Below are 17849 nucleotides of genomic sequence, written 5' to 3' on the forward strand. Positions count from 1 at the left end.
TTTTACATACAATCATTATCTTTCGGCCCAGAGAAAATTATGAACCATGAAGTTTAGAGGGATCAAGACTGCTTTCAACTCTTGCATTAAATCTAAGCCTTCATACAGTACACTGCTGCCTATTCTAGAGAACAGAGTAGCTAGTTAGGGGGACAAGATGTTTGGGAAAATGGAAAGCTTCCAAGTTCCTCCTAAATTCAAATTTTCCAATATTTTTATTTTATTTATGTTGGTTTTTTTGTATTTTTCTGAAGTTAGAAACAGGGAGGCAGGCAGACAGATTCCCTCATGCACTCGACCGGGATCCACCCGGCATGACCACCAGGGGGCATTGCTCTGCCCATCTGGGGTGTTGCTCTGTTGTGGCTGGAGCCATTCTATCACCTGAGGTGGAGGCCATGGAGCCTTCCTCAGTGCCTGGGCCAACTTTGCTCCAATGAAGCCTTGGATGTGGAATGGGAAGAGAGAGATAGAGAGAAAGGAGAGGGGGAAGGGTGGAGAAGCATATGCTCGCTTATCCTGTGTGCCCTGACCGTGAATTGAACCTGGGACTTCCACACACCAGGTCGATGCTCTACCGCTGAGCCAACTGGCCAGGACCTCAAAATTTCCAATATTTTTAAAGCACTGCAAATTCTCAGATGGTAATAGTATAATTTGCTTTACTCGCCTTAAGAGTGTTCTCTGATGTATCTGCTTCTGACAGAATAATAAATCCATTATAGGCCTACATTTAAGGTACTTACTTTAATGCCCCAACATTTTGATGCATGCCTGGCTTTCCTACCTGCACCAGTCTCATTAAGGACGACTCAAGGCTAACGCAGATTCTGATGGGTTAATAAGGCTGGCCAGTCTCAGCCTGTTTGCAGCCGCTTAAGCAGCAGCAGCAGGCCAGAAAATCTCTGTTGATTTTCATTCTTCAGTACTGAGTGATGAAGGGTAACCTAGATTTTAAAGTATATTCAGGCCACAACCTGTACTGATGTACAAAAAAATCAATTCAATCCATGCTCCAGGTCAACAATTACCCCATGATATATGATATATGGGTAAGGTCACAGTACTTAAAGAGCATCAGGGGTTAAAAGCCAGGGGTCTTAGGATGTTAGCCACTATTTTGATTATCTTTTACTGTGAAAATTAAGACTTTATCAGATCTGCTCACAAAAATTAGGGGATCAGGAAATATGCAGATACTCCAGTACTCTCAGCCTTTTGTATAGTGCATTTTAACCAATGAAATAAAAATTGGTTTTGCATCTCATTTGTATAATCGAACAAGTTTCTTTGACTTGTTGTTTGCTTTTCTGATGTTCTTGTTTAATAAAAAGAAATCAAATGCTTCCTTTTTTTTTGCTTCATATTCGTTTTTAAATATCCCCTAACTTTTGTGAGCAATATAGAATCTAAATAGTTCTTTGATGATTATATACAATCTTGATTAATGCTATTGATGCTCTCGGCAACAATATTTCTTAGTTGCTCACTTTGGGTCTCTGAACTCATTTTGGAATACAGAGCCCAAAACATATATTTTCAAAGATGAAAAAATTTTAACATGAAAAAGTGTCATCACCTAACATTCACTTGATATACATAAAACACCTCCTTCATCTGGCTGGCTTCACTGTGTAAAAGAAGCACATGAAGTGCATGTTACAAGACTCCTGAGACCCATCTCCAATGATTCTTATTCTGTAGATCTGGGGTGGGATCTGAGAATTTACATTTCCAAAAAGCTCCCAGGCAATAGTGATATTGCAGGTTCACCAACCATATTTGATGAACATCATTGTAGAACAGCACTTTTCTTAATATTCTGTCTCAGCCTCCTTTGCTGGATTTTCCTCTTCCTCATGACCTCTAACTTGCCATAATCTATGACTCAGTGCTACATCTCTTCAACTTTCCCTTGTGAGATGTCTCATTCAGTCCCGTGGTTCTATATCATAGCTAGACGAATTGTCCCAAATTCCTGATTGTGTATCTACTTGCTATTCAGCATCTTCTGATTCTCTTTCCAACTCCCAAACCTGGTCCTCTCCAGTGTTCTCCAATTCAGCAAATGGCATGAACACTTACAAAAATATCCAGGCCAAATCCTTCATCGCCCTTAACTCATCCCTTTTTTTCATATCCCACTCCAATTCATCAGTAAATCTTGTTGGCTCTCCCTTCAAAATATATCCAGGATAGGGCCATTTCTTATGAGCTATCCCAGCCAAGACACCATCATCTTTGCCTGGATTACTGCTGTTATTTCGCAGCCGATCTCCCTAACTCTCCCCTTATCCCTTACCCCACTGTTTTCACAGAGCAAACAGACCGATCTTTTGTAATACAAGTCACTTCTCCTCACTATTCTGTTCTAAACCCTCTCCTTATAACTCAGAATAAAAAGCTAGAAGGCTGATAGCATCCCATAAGGTTCTACATGATCTGACCACAATCCCCTCATTCTTGTCTCATCTCCTATGCCCACAGTGCCCCCCTTACACCAACTGGCCACACTGGCATCCTTGTTCTTGCTCTTTCTTTTATACACCAAGCTTGTTTCTGCCTCAGTGCCTTTACATGTGCTATGTCCTCAGCCTGGAATACTTTCTGTTGGTTACCTACAAGGCTTATACCTGCACTCCATCCAGGTCTGTGTTCAGATGTCTACCAAAGGGGATTACCCAGATCCCTCTCTAAAAGATCACCTAGCCCTGATACATATTACTCTCTAGCCTTCTTACCTTTTCTTTGCCTTGGTGCTTATCACCCAATGACTTCTTATTTATGCATTTGTTTATTGCTTGTCTCCCTCCACCAGAATGCAAGTTCCATGAGAGAAGAAATTATTTTTCTATCCACTGTTATATCCCTAGTACCAGTAACAGTATCTGGCCTGTTGATAGCTATTTAGTGACTCTGTGAATAAACTGATAGAATATGGACATTTTAGTCTGTCAAAAAAAATTGATTATTTTTTCCTCTCTGAAATTAATCGGTTATTTTCCTTAGCGTTACTCGCTTTCATGCAACATTTTTATAATATTTACTGCAAAGAAACTATATAAATAAATTAAGTTAAAATGATTGAAAAGGCCAGTTGCACAAGTTTTCATTTCATGCTCCCAATAAAATTCTGCGGACTCTCATTCCACTTCACCTTCACTCCCCCCACACACTTATTTCCCTTGAGTCCATGGCCCCCAGGAACATTAGCCCAAGAAAAATCATCTTTTGAGTGACCCTGGGCACAGAAAGAGCTGCTGAGTCTATACATCAAACTGATTGGTCACAGGTGGTCACAATATTGGACAAAGAATGTAAATTTTTAAGCACTGTGGTAACTGCGTAGAGTAATGGTGCCTGTTTGAAATGCTACCACGGCTAATTAATGCAGCTCAAGAGTTCTCACAGTTGATAAATACAAGAGATGGCAAAAGTCTGCGAGTTAGGTAAAGGAACCAGTATGAAAATAGCTTTGGAAAAATACACTGCAGCACACAGTCCCCATTCATCCCTTACACTGAAAAATTGTATTAGTGCTTAAAATGACTCTTCTTGCTAACTTTTCACCCAACCCAATTTAATTTAATTCAATTTGGGCTTAAATGCTTATCCTCTGAACTCGATCTACGTCTCTGAGCTTTTTAAAGAGCAATGACATTGAGAGTTGAACCTGTGGACCATGTTGCATGTTTTCCTAATGTTAATTGTTGGACTGAAGCTTGCAATGAAAAGCAACTATTAAAAAAATAAATGCGTGTGGAGATTAGAGTCCACATTTTGAAATGTCAGTAAATACAGTATTTATGTGACAGATCATAATGACTTGTAAAAGGCAGCCATATGTGTATCAAGCTCTCAGTCTTCCTAATGTTTTTTTCTTTAGAAATCTTTTATTTTTAAATCTGAAGAAAATGACACTACACAAAACCTATGTTTCAAGTTTTTTGAGGAATTCAGACTAAAATCCGACATCCTCAGCCTGCAAATTTCTCCCTTTCAAAGAGAAACCAGGGGAGCATCTCCAGTGTGTGCACGACCATCAGATCACAACATGCGGGGCAATAGAAAGATTTAAGAAAAAGAAATCAAGGCTAGAACATTAGAGTCAGTTCCTCAGTCTTTAATGTACTGTTTCACTACCTAACAGTGCCTAAAGGTAGTCTGCCAGTGTACTTTCGCAAATAGCACCATTAACAGAATTTTACATGCCTAGGTCACTTTCCTTTGATCCCAAAGAAGTCTTAAAACATTGTACAAACAACAGACTTGAAGCTACAGCTCTGAAAGACAGCCACTTCTGGGGAGAAGTGATCCCTGAAATAGCAACAGAACATGCAGGACAATTTCAAACAAAGAACAAAGATGAATGATGGTGCTTCTGAAAAACACCAAGGATGTTAAGTGTTTTCAAAGATTGAATCAAACACAACAGCATAAGGCCAGTGGAGAATTTTCATAGGAGGTAGAACCTCTGCTTAAGAGTGATTAAGTACTTAGTGGTCATCACAGGCCTGAAGATTTCATGGTCCCTGTACATACATAAACCATGTCTTCAAATGCACTGAAAGTATATCTCAAGCATAATCTTTCTTTTGTTCTGAGACCAATTTGTAAGAGATTTTTACATGAACAAAAGCTTCCGTCTTTACAATAACCATCTTTCTTTAGAAAAGGCAAGCAATATACTTTTAGGATGCCAAATCTCACAATAGAGGAAACCAAATAAGATCAGTGAGGTTTGATGAGTCCTCAACAAATCCTACAACAAATTTAGTCATCTGTCACTCAGGAAGTATGTTATAAAGAATTGTGTGGCATTGCTACTGTCTACTACCTGTGATATTCCTTTTGGTTCACTGGAGATTTTTTTAAAAATATTTAATAAATGCATTCAATAATTGTTTGAATTGCTGCTGTGCATTCTGTCATAAATGGTTTATGGATAACCATCAATTGGTTCTGCTCATCAGTCTAACAAGTTCAATGTAGTACTCAGAGCAAAGGATGACTATTTATTTAACAGCTCTTGGCAGGAAAATTTGTTGCATGCCACAACTTTACAAAGAACATTAAAATCAATGACAATTTATAAACCAAAGGCTGGGAATTATGCTTTGGATTCCCATAATTCATCAGAATAAAGCTGTCAGATATCTTTTATTATAAATTAATAGCATGTTGTCTAAGAGCACAACAGAATGGATGTTTTGCCAGTTCAGTACTGACATCTAGTGGACAAAGGAAAATATTCCCCCTTCTCCCAATTCTGGATTTTCCTTCTTTCCCAAAAGATGTTTTTTGCTACTGTGTCAGTCAGATTTTTAGCACGCAAGAAACTGTATTTGAATTTAAATTTTGTGTATTCTTATTTAAGTTGAAAATACGTGACAAGTTTGAACTTTTAGTAATGAAATTGGCAATGCATACTAAACATAATTTAAAACCTTACTTAGCTAAGCATACCTTCTTTTTTAAAATATTTTTAAAATGCATTTTAAACTTTTTAGTACTTTTTTATTTAAGACCTTAATTATCTCTAATTATCTACTTTAAATTAATTATACTATATTAAAGTATCAAACTTCCAAATCTAATGTTCCCATAAAGAAACAGAAATATAGTCCTAAACATAATTATAAAATAAGTATTTACTTAGGTTGTATACAATAAAAGTTAGTGTTCGACCTAATTATTGTACACTTTATTCTCCACTTTAATATGACTCATGAATGGCCAATATATAATATATTGAGAGAAAGAAAAGAGAGAGAAAGACTACTTATATGTGTGGTTTCTGGTTTTTGCTTCTTTAAACAGTATTTGCAGGTTGGTCTGTACAATAACATTCCATGGTCATTAACATACTCAAAAACTGAAGATACATTCTGATGTAAACAATGTTGGCAAAGGTATCACACTGGTGCAGACGAGGTTTTTTATGCTTCAGGTAAAGAATGAATCTGAGAGCCCTGGCCGGTTGGCTCAGCGGTAGAGCGTCGGCCTAGCGTGCGGAGGACCCGGGTTCGATTCCCGGCCAGGGCACATAGGAGAAGCGTCCATTTGCTTCTCCACCCCTCCGCCGCGCCTTCCTCTCTGTCTCCCTCTTCCCCTCCCGCAGCCACGGCTCCATTGGAGCAAAGATGGCCCGGGCGCTGGGGATGGCTCTGTGGCCTCTGCCCCAGGCGCTAGAGTGGCTCTGGTCGCAACATGGCGACACCCAGGATGGGCAGAGCATCGCCCCCTGGTGGGCAGAGCGTCGCCCCATGGTGGGCGTGCCGGTTGGATCCCGGTCGGGTGCATGCGGGAGTCTGTCTGACTGTCTCTCCCTGTTTTCAGCTTTAGAAAAATGCAAAAAAAAAAAAAAAAAAAAAAAAAAAAAAAAAAAAGAATGAATCTGAGGCTTCCCACAAGTTCCAGGTAACCTGATCTGGACCCATACTGGACTTGACTTTCCAGAGGATTATAAAGGTACATTATCCTCAGAGCCTTTTGGAATTTAGTATACCTAAATTTAAAAAAAAAAAAAAAAAAAAGGAAAGAAAAAAACCCATCATTTATTGTGTGAATCTGCTTTTGGCCCTATGATAGGCACTTTACATAAGAAATTAATGGAGTTTGGCTCAGGGTTGAAAATTATTGGCCAACTTTTATATGCCTTAAAGGGAACATGAATGACATGCTCTAGGACGGTCACCAAGCTGAAATTTCTAGGAGAATAAAAATAATACCTGTTTCTAACTTGATTGTCACTGGGAGACAACTGGTAACACTCAACCAAAATCATCATCTGCCCCATTCTACTTTACTGAACTATGAAGTGGTAAGAATGGTATATGAAATTACCTTATAGATTTTGGGAAGTTTATAAAATCTATTTTAGGTTACTTTGAAAACAGTAATTCTGAAATAATTATAATTATTTCAGAAGGCCTGTGTGATTAGTATGAAGATCCATAAATAAAACAAAACACAATATCCTCCCTCAATAAAGAGACATCAACTTCAGTTCTTTATGTGAAAGTGAGAGGTGAACCTGGCTCAAAGCATAAACCCACAATTTTTTATAGAGTGATGTAAATGAAACTGTTCTAAGATTTTGATGGTTTACTTATTTAAGAAACTCTATAATCTTAAATCGCTGTTTAAACATCTTTCTAAATCTTTTTGCAAGTTAGTAGAATAAAGAGATTGTATGAATAAAAACAATTGCATAGCATTTTATCAACTAACATGCCCTCTCTATGAGAAGCTTTTTATATTGCTAAAGGGTAAACTAGGCTGCCTTCTGCTGTAATATACAACCTACTAACTTCAGTTCTTTCCATTAAAAAATCTTTATCACACTCTCATTAGTTTGTAACTAACATTCCCTTACTTTTAAAAGTGTTTTTAATTTTTTCTAATATTCTAAAACCTATATTTTAATCTAAGTTATGCAGCTACAAAAATTCCCTCTACAGAAAGACATTTCCAAGATACTCATATATGAGGTGGGAAAAAGTAGATTTCTCCAGCTGTAATACAAAAAAATAGTAATAATACAATAATTAATACATAATAATACAAGAATAAACTCTGTGTTTCACATACTCACAACTATACACCTACTTTTGCCTATGCCTATATGGAGAAATTCGCAAGTGCTGATGTACAACTGTCACATTTAGTGCAGACAAGTTAGGACCAAGAAGCATGCCAGGAGGACCAGGGACCCACAAAGCCAGCTTCCTCCTGATTAGCATAGGATCAAGTTCTTAGGGTTACAATAACTTTTATTAAAGCTTTCCCTTAACCCTCATTATTTTAGGTTGTGACTAAAGTGAACAGAATCAGTACACAATCAATCTGGAAAAAAGCTGAAACCCAATTCCTCAGCACCAGACAAGGAAAAGAGCCACAGAAAGTTTAGGGGCGCTTCAAGCCAGTAATGCAGTAACAGAGCACCAGAGCACAATTTGATAAAAAGGCCAACAGGCTGAACCTGTAGGAAGTCATCAAGTCCTAGAAAGACCGAGGGCCAGGAGGATAAGGTAAAGCTAGGTAGGAGTGAAGACTAGAAGATAATTACAAGAGAGAAGACCTGTCCCAGAATTTATGGTCAGGCAGAGTTGAGATTCCTGAGTGAGAGGAGCAGCCAAGAGCAAAAATATAGTGCATCCAGGTGACAAAGATGAGAACCAGGCTTAGGATCAGAGCTCCAGCAGGCAAGCAAGAAATCAAGGCAAGTGGCTCAGGAAAGGAAAACAGAGCACAACCGATGAATAAGAACACATAGATCCACAAAAGGAAAATGGATAGTCAAATTCACAATCAAATGCAACACTTCAGCTCCACTTACTACTAGCTGGAAAGGACTTGAGAAACTTAGGTAACTCTGATTCGGGCTCAGCTATTCTGTGTGGTTCTGTGAAGATAAGGTTCAATCCAGCCCAGCTAACTTGGAAAGTTTGAGTTGGTCATTGCAGCAACTGGTTCGGTGATGAACATCATATGGATATCAGGTAACCAGAGTGTCAAGACAGCAGATCTTCATAGAACCTAAGTTAGTCAAATGTACTGTACTTACCTAATATGGCAAATCAATAAGATGTCTGATTTCTACATGTGCACAAGTTAGTATTCATACACACACATGCAGAGACAACAATTTGATCATCTAGAGACCGTCTGTGTTCACCCCCTTATTTACTCTCCCTTCAACTTCAGTCATCTGACTGCTAATTGTCTTTCCACCATGGATTCCCCATGCATTTTAAAAATATTTAAAAGTTTCTTTATAAAATGTCTACTTTAAAATGTCATTTCCTAAAGAGCCAGGGTACATATTTATTTAATAAATGTTATGTTTCTTTTGAATCTGCCTTAGTATTCTGTGTCCAACTAGAAGCTCAAGAAAAAGACATACCATGAATTCAAATGAGTTTACCAGCTGAGAATTTTAAATCTAAAGATTTTGAATTTTACCTAAACACACTAGAAACCATCTTTTTACTGTGTGTTTAAAAAACTGAATAAATTCTAACTAAATGGGTTAGTTTGAGTAACGTTAAAGAAATTTAAATTAGTAGGAATTTTAACTGAATAATTTCAGGTTAATCAGAAAATTGTAGTACAAAAGCAGCCAAGTGATCTATAAATTAAAGTCTTTAATTAATTATTTATAGTTAATTTACTTCACTAGGCCCTTCTTCGATCTGTCACTAAAACCTTTATCTGAATTTCAGAATAAAAAAGCCAAACTATTATTTAGAGAAATGGGTGGAGTGGAGAACCAATTGAAAACTTCAACAGCTTTCTGTGTATTCCTTCTGATATTTTATCAGTAACATTTTAATAGTTACAAAAGAACCACATGTTGATGTTATGTGATAGTCTCAGGCAGAGATATCAATGACTGTAACTGATGAAATAACTAAACATCAACAGTAAAGAGACCTCCAAGATGATAAAAAAGAACATCACAGAGAGGGGAAAATGAGTTGCTGGCCAACATGTAAACAAGAATTTGACTCTGTTTATTTCTTCCTTCCTTCAGATATATTGGAGAATTGCTTTGTGCCTTGTACCTTTCACGGTTTAATTTAATATCTTCCTGTTTTGTAGGAGGTGGTTTATGCAACTTATTGGAATATTTCCAAGAAAAGAATAAGAAAGAAAGAGAAAGGGATAGAGAAAGAGGGAGAGGGAGAGGGAGGGTGGAAGGAAGGAAAGAAAAATGGGATGGAGGGAAGGAGGGAGGAAGACAAACAGAAATATAAGGATCAGTACATAATACCTTGGCAAAAGTTTTCCAAGGCCCCCATTCCTATTCACTGAACCACAAGCCAGGGCCACTCATATCTTGATAAAATCTCTAAGATAGTGCTCTCTGATAGAACTTCCTGCATGATGAAAATTTTCTATGTCTGCACTGTCCAATATAATTACCACTAGCGGCATTTGGCTATTGGGCACTCGAAATGAGGCTAAGTGACTGAGGAACTAAATTTTACATTTTATTTAACTATTATTAAGACTATTACAATGTAGTTTAAGTAGTAATGAAGACCCATTCCTGTCTTAAATTCCATCTATTTTGTTTTGACAGATATTGTAAAAATAGTGATTCTTGAAAATAAAGATCTTATTTTGCCCCCAAATCAGTAGAACAGAGAAAAGGCAGTGCTAATTTCCTTGAGCTCATGTATTTGTCTTCAACCTGACTTGATGCCCTTCAGAGAGTACAAAGCTGATCAAGAGAATCTCTAATGATCAATAACAAAAGACCTATCACTTTAAATATTGTCAAGACCCCTCCCATGGCACACTGTAGCAGTGGTATCCTTCAGATATGTTCTATTTGTGAAATGAATGAAAATGACTGGGAAGATGAAGATTCAAGCCCCATGTATGGTTATCATATATTGCTGCAAGCCAGAGAATCTGCCAAGACCCTTTCTGCTTTAAGGACAGACTTGTCATCTCCTGTCTCAGTCTGCAGTTAGAAATTACTGCAGGCTGTCAGACAAGTAGCAAAGCAGAGTGAGTAATGATCTCCTCCCAGGTTCTTCTCAACTTGCTTAGGAAGAGTGAAAGTGAGAATGTACCATCTAACTCACCCTCTTTCTTAGAAGATCAATTGTGTTTTCCTACATTTATACTTCTCACATCTTTTTTCTTTTAGGTGAGATGAGGGGAGATAGTGAGGCAGACTCCCACATACACCCTGACTGGGATCCACTTGGCAACCCCATCTGGGGCCAAGGCTTGAGTACTGAGCTATTTTTAGTGCCTGAGGTTGTCATGCTCACACAGAGCTGTCCTTAGCACCCAAGGCAATGCTCAAACCAATGGAGCCAATAGCTACAGGAGGGGAAGAGGAAGAGAAAGGGAGTGGGGGGGGGGATGCAGATGGTTTCTTCTTCTATGTGTCCTGACTAGGAATCAAACCTGGGATGTCCATACGCCAGGCCAACACTCTATTCACTGAACCACAAGCCAGGGCCACTCATATCTTGATAAAATCTCTAAGATAGTGCTCTCTGATAGAACTTCCTGCATGATGAAAATGTTCTATGTCTGCAATGTCCAATATAATTACCACTAGCGGCATTTGGCTATCGGGCACTCGAAATGAGGCTAAGTGACTGAGGAACTAAATTTTACATTTTATTTAACTATTATTAAGACTATTACAATGTAGTTTTAAGTAGTAATGAAGACCAAGCCCTATTTTAGAGAGATCCAAAATATTGGATGGTCTACTGCTCCTCAAATCACAAGTGTGTAGATAGGTACCTATACCATTATGCCTATGACCAGCCCTGGGGGTTTTAATAGCATTCTTCTTTTTACAATGAAATTATTTTAATTAAGTGTTTCAGTATAAAAAGTGTAATTTAATTTATAAATTTTGTATCTTTAAACAACTTTTTGGAAATCAACTAGATTAAATGTGGGACGTCTTTACTTCTCTTTCTACAGCATTGTGTTAAACTTGAGTTAATAAATGAATTGTACCTACAATTATAAGAGTTAAGAATTTATTACTGCCTTCAATGTGCTCACTATCTAAAAATACCAACACAAAAACAAGTCAGTATACAATGCCTTCAATTCCTTAATAAAGGTATACATTTCATTAATAGGACTATGGAACAACTAAACTGCCTGGGAATGGGTGAATCAGAAAAACTAAAAAGAGCAGGAGATATCTGAGTTGGGGATTGGCCAGAAATAAAGAGGAAAAGTATTTCAGGAAAAGAATACAGCACTAGCAAAGTCATGTAAATGGATAATGCATTCTAGTTTTGAGGAATGATGGGTCATCTGGTCCGACTAGAACAGACACAGAGCAGGAATGGCTAGTGATAAATTCAGAAAGGTAGGCTAGCATTGCATTGCAAAAGCCATGGAATGTTCAGAAAATATCTTGCAGGTACTGAAAGATGGGTTTTAGAACTTGGAGAGGTGGTGTAAGTTAAGATCTTTGTTATAATCCTGGCAGCAGTGTGAAAGACAGTTTACAAAGACTGGAAGCAGGGAGAGTATGCAAATAAAAGCATTGTATTGATGTTTAATGCTGAAGATAAAAAAAGATTAAGAAGATCATACATCACTGGATTAATGATAATGAATATTACCCCAAAACTTGATCAAACATACATCAGGTGGCACAAGCTGTAGGTCATCTGACCAAATTTAGCCCACAGATGTGTTTTGTTTGCCTTTCAATGTTCTTTTAATATCTTGATTTGGTTGCCAATATTTATATGTCCGGGGATTTTACATGAAAATCCAGATTTATCTTTGGAATGCCTATTTCCTTTTAAAAATCATAAGACTGAACAATAGTAAGCCTGCATTTTCTCCTGGCAACAGCCAGCTGTTCCTGGGCTGCAGCCGCTGAGATTCACTCTAGCCTTCCCCAGTCTCCTCCACTCCAATCACTTCGTTTATTTATAACACCTGCCTGGTCCTGATGACATCTGACTTTTTTACCTTAAGATAGTTAATTTGGCTGAAAGTTTAAAATCTCATTTGTTTTCAGAAACTTCTATGAATATTATTTTGTATAATAGCCATTAAATTTTTATTCTGACTACAATGAAACTTTAAATGTGGTTTTCTCTAAAATACTTAACCTTCCCAACCCTTCATAAACTTAGGTATATCCATCTTTCTTGAATAGCTTCATCTCAAAAACTGGGAAGAAAAAAATGGTAACCTAAAGAATCAGATAACAGATATTGGACCTTAGGTAGTCGCTTTGCTTCTTCTGATGGAGCTTATACAGTTGACAAGTCTTAGGCCCAGATGGTTTTCTCAGGATGACCACGTAGATCTGTGTGTGCAGTCTTCCCTGTGACTTCCTGGCAAGCACAGAAAGACAATTATCAGGATTTTTCCAGTCCTGAAGTTTAAACTTGTTGCTCACTGAGAAACCCCGCAGTTATTTTAAAAACCTGGTAAATGCATCTATTTTGAGATAATCTTTTTAGTTGGAGGTTAGAGGTGTTTATCTGCTTAGTGATAAGATGCAAATAATGAACAGTATTAGTGTTGGTCAAATTGGGATTAACTGCAAATCAGAAAAACTATAATACACCAAGCCTTTGCTTTAAGGACCTGCTGCTTGCCAAGTAACAGGATGTCCACCTATGAAAGTCAGTGATTAATGACACATTTTATTCTCAGTTTGTTAAACTGTGAGCATGCGTTCATGTGTTTCTTTAGGATTATTTCTATTGATCGCAATAGTGAATGAGAGTGAAACGTTAGGTGTTGGCAGAAAGCCTCTGTGATCTTACACAAAACACTATAAAGCCACATTTGTTTTATAAGAAGTCTGTATTCATTTGATATTTCATAAGCGGGGAAGTGATGAATCCAGAAGACTATGAATAATTCTCATTGTAATTATATAACTACAGGAATGGTAAGGCAAGGAAGGTTTAGGAGGAACCATTTTTTTCTCCTAATCTTTTACAGAGTTTAGAATGCCTCATTCTCTTAAGTTCTAAAAATGGGGGTTGGGTTGGAGGGCAGAAATTGTTTCACTGTATGAATTTCTACCTTGCAACCACAGGTAATCATAATATTTAACTTCTAGATCCTGCTCTTAGGCCAAATTTTGAGAGAGAACAGTCTGTGAAGCCCCAGGTTCTATAAATTCTTTCACAAAGAACTTTGGGAAGTCCCGCAGAGCTGCTGAGCGCCAGGCGGCCCAGCACAGAGGCAGGTGTCTCCACTCCAGGCTCAGAACTTTGATCCCATGCGGCTCTCCCCAGCTGCTGATACCGGGCAGAGAGTTTCAGAAATAAGGTTGTTGTGCTAGCTGATACTAAAAATTGCTATTCATCAGCTTGAATGAGCTAATGCAGCCAATCAAATGCTTGGAAAAAAATCTTGCCAAGAGTAAATGGCAGGTATAGCCAAAGAGGAAAAACTCAAAAAAGTAGAGGCTCAGGACTTTATATCTGAGGCATAAACCTAATTCCACAAGCTGAATTCTTCCTAGAAGACTTATAAGTCTCTAGGACAACCCAGAGATCATTTGTGTTGTCAAAGATATTTCTGATTTTCATGTTTGATAAGTTCTTTTTTCACTCCAAAGGCAAAAAATAATAACACAAATGTACCCTTGATCCACACTTCTCCCCTTAAGAACCTCAATCTTGCCCAAGCAAATTCATTTTCCAGGTTTTCAGGGAGCCCACACTAGACTTTGCTTTGAAACTACTTTCTAAATCAGGACAATCTGATGTAGATTTTGACTCAGGGGAGGTTTAAATATAAGCATCTTCCATTAACCATTTTGAAGCAAACCAGCAAAAGGTCCCCATGTGTCATTCTTCATACAAATTAATATGGATCCCTTACTCTGTTTCCAATCCACCTGTACACTTTATTCAGTTTAGTGTTGCATGGATTTGAGCAGGTTTTACACTACAAACTCTCTAAATCAACCTCCACTCAGGAATCTAGCTGAATGAGTGAACATGATCCATTATCTCTGCAAACTTTACTGGCGGGCACCCACAGCGCATGATGCTCACATCAGAGGGCTTGTTACATGCTCACCAAGACCCAGCTGCATTTATCTCATAATCTGCTGTCAGTTGTATTTATTTTAATTTTCTAAGTTAATAATAAAAAATAAATACTTTTAGATATGAGTATGAACAAAAAGAGTCATTTTTATGAAAACTAAGTTGAATGTTTGGAAAAACTTCATAAAGGCAAATTGCAAAAACCAAACAGTAAAATTAGGTGAGAAGATTATACAGTGGTGGGCTAGTTCATAAAAAAATGCTTCATAAAAATCTTTAATTTCTCCCTCTACTTTAAATAAACTGAAACTGCATTTTGGAATTATGGGTGCACTTTAAGGAAGAAACATCAAGCAGAAACTCCAATCAGCAAGTCTACACTCTGAAAAACCATGCCTCTGTATCAAAAGATTGGTGAATGAATGTATCTTTATATTTTTTAAATCGATATAAAATGTTTGTGTATGCATCACTTTTATGAACCTGGCTTTCACCACCTTTTTCAATTCATCAACTAACTACATCAGATAGGAGGACTTCCACAGCAAAAACTGTAAATTCAAAAATCTACTTTATTCGATTGCCGGCCAGGGCACACAGGAGAAGCGCCCATTTGCTTCTCCACCCCTCCGCCGCGCTTTCCCTCTCTGTCTCTCTCTTCCCCTCCCGCAGCCAAGGCTCCATTGGAGCAAGGATGGCCCGGGCGCTGGGGATGGCTCTGTGGCCTCTGCCCCAGGCGCTAGAGTGGCTCTGGTCACAACATGGCGACGCCCAGGATGGGCAGAGCATCACCCCCTGGTGGGCAGAGCGTCGCCCCTGGTGGGCATGCCGGGTGGATCCCAGTCGGGCGCTTGCGGGAGTCTGTCTGACTGTCTCTCCCTGTTTCCAGCTTCAGAAAAATGAAAAAAAAAAAAATCTACTTTAGAACCTATTTATGACACATTTACTGGCCCCACCCAATGCTAGGCAATGTGGCAGGTACAGACTGCAGAAATGAATAACCTGGAGCCCCTGCCGCAGGCGAGCATACCTCCTGGTAGGAGAGGCTAACACGGAAATGCACATTCTGGCAGAGCAGTGGTCGTTTACATAGGACTGTGGAGTTACAAGAAAGGATCTGATCAAAATCTAAACACACCACTGAACTCCTTCCAGGATCTGAAGTAAACTGACTGAAGAGTCAGTAGCGATTATTAAGCAGATAAAATGAAAAAAGAAAAGAAACCTTCATGTAAGGAAACGGTGATGATATTAGTGTGGCCACTGGGAGGGCGCTTTGGGGGATGGAATACAATTACAGAAGTTAAGATATATCCCTTCTCTTTTTCTCATTCCCATTTATTTAAGGAGAAAAACTTCAGAATATTTGAGAAAAGTGAACAGATTAAATCTAAGATTTGAACAAATCTGTTTTGGATAATTGACAAGAAGCTTTATTATATTTATGGAATATCATCTGCCCCTCAAAGCATTGCATTATGATCATTTTAGTGTATTTAAATCAAACCATAGGTCCCTAGGAGGTATACTTATCTTCTATAGCAGAGAGAAATAACTGGGCTTAATAATGATTTCTTATAAGGCAGTATTTAACATGTTTATGAGTTTTAGATTTCATTAACATGAATTGCTTTATTTCTTATTATAAAATACACATATATTAATTGTATAAAATTTAAAAATACTGAACCATAAAAGTAAGAGAATTAAATTAGTTAGAATTTCAACACCTTGAGATACTTCCTGTTAACATTTTTGCTGCATATCTTTCTTATATATTCTCTAAGCATATAAATTCATAGCAATATTATTGGTTATTAAATATATTAACCCAGTAAGCACATTTTGTAACCTGCTCTCTTTCTTTAGCAATGTACCATTAATATCCTTCAATATTATTATATGGTCTTCTAAAAAGTATTTTAAATGGCTGCTTAGTGTTTCATAATAGAAATGTTCTTTATTCAATTTTCTACACTGGAGACATTTGGGAGGGATCCAGTTCTTTACTACTAAAACAAGATTACTATTACTATCCTTATAGCCAGATTTTTGTTTAAAAATCATGATTATTTTCTTAAAATACACTTCCAGAACTATATTTGCAGTCAAAGAGTATGCCAAAAAAATTAAGATTTTTGCCAGCTATTGCCAAATTGCTCCAGAAACATGTGTGTGCATGTTTTGGTGAATGACCTTTTTCATACCTTCTTTATTGAAATCTTTGGCATTTATATAGAGAAAAATTATATTTTTATTTAAGTTTTCATTTCTTGGAAAATTAGTAGATGCTAACTTATTATCAACCCTCAGAGAGCCCATTTTCTGACAGAAGAGATGTTTTACATGGTTTTAAGATTAAACCATAATTCATATAAATACAATTAAACGTGTATTGTATATAAATTCAATTTTCACTTCTTAATAGTTTCCATTACTTGTTTTTCAGCCATACTAGTCCTGGCTGTTTGTCCCAGAAACCAAACATGGTCCTCCAGCCCCCACACCAGACCCTTGAAGCTTGCAGTTTTCCCTACCCAGGACACTCTTCCCAAATTATCACATATCTGATCCCCTCACTTTATTTTTTAAAACTGACCCCTTTCATTTTTTATCCCCTTACCCAGGGGGATAGAAAATTTTTATTTTCCTTCATAGCACTTATTATTATAGCTATAAAATTAGGTACCTCCTTGCTTGTCATTTTCATTGACTAGTTCCTCAACTAGTATGTGAGCTCAACAAGACAGGAGTTGTGTTTTATTTCCTACTATATTCCCAGCACCTAAAATAGTAGGTGCTCAACAAATTAACAAACACAAACACGTGTCTGTTTAACACTAAACGAAAAAGAGAGTTTAAGCCAGTTATTCATATATTAGACTTTTAAAAAGAACTTCTTTTTCCTTAGTTATTAATGTTGGGCAAGTCATCTAATCTCTCATTCTCAGCTTCCTCAGCCCAGAAATGGGAATACATATTGCCAGGCTTGTTGTAGAAATTAGAAGTAATAGTGTAAGTTATTTTTTCAACTTTAAAACTTATGGTGTGCTGAGGGTTCTGGTCAAGATTGTGGCATAGGTAAGTGTAGTACTTGGGAACTCATACAACCACATCAAAATTACAACTAAAATACAGAAAAACCATCATCAGATTGCATGAAATGTAGCTGAACAGAAGTCTTCTAAGAATATAAAGAAGAAGCCACATCAAGACTGGTGGGAGGGACAAAATGGGTTGATCCCACACCTACATGTGACTCCTAAAAGTCAGAGGGATATCTGGGCTGTGGAGGTCTCCCCTAAGGAGCAAGAG

Source organism: Saccopteryx leptura, chromosome 1 (assembly GCF_036850995.1).
Source record: "Saccopteryx leptura isolate mSacLep1 chromosome 1, mSacLep1_pri_phased_curated, whole genome shotgun sequence".
Lineage (NCBI taxonomy): Eukaryota > Metazoa > Chordata > Mammalia > Chiroptera > Emballonuridae > Saccopteryx > Saccopteryx leptura.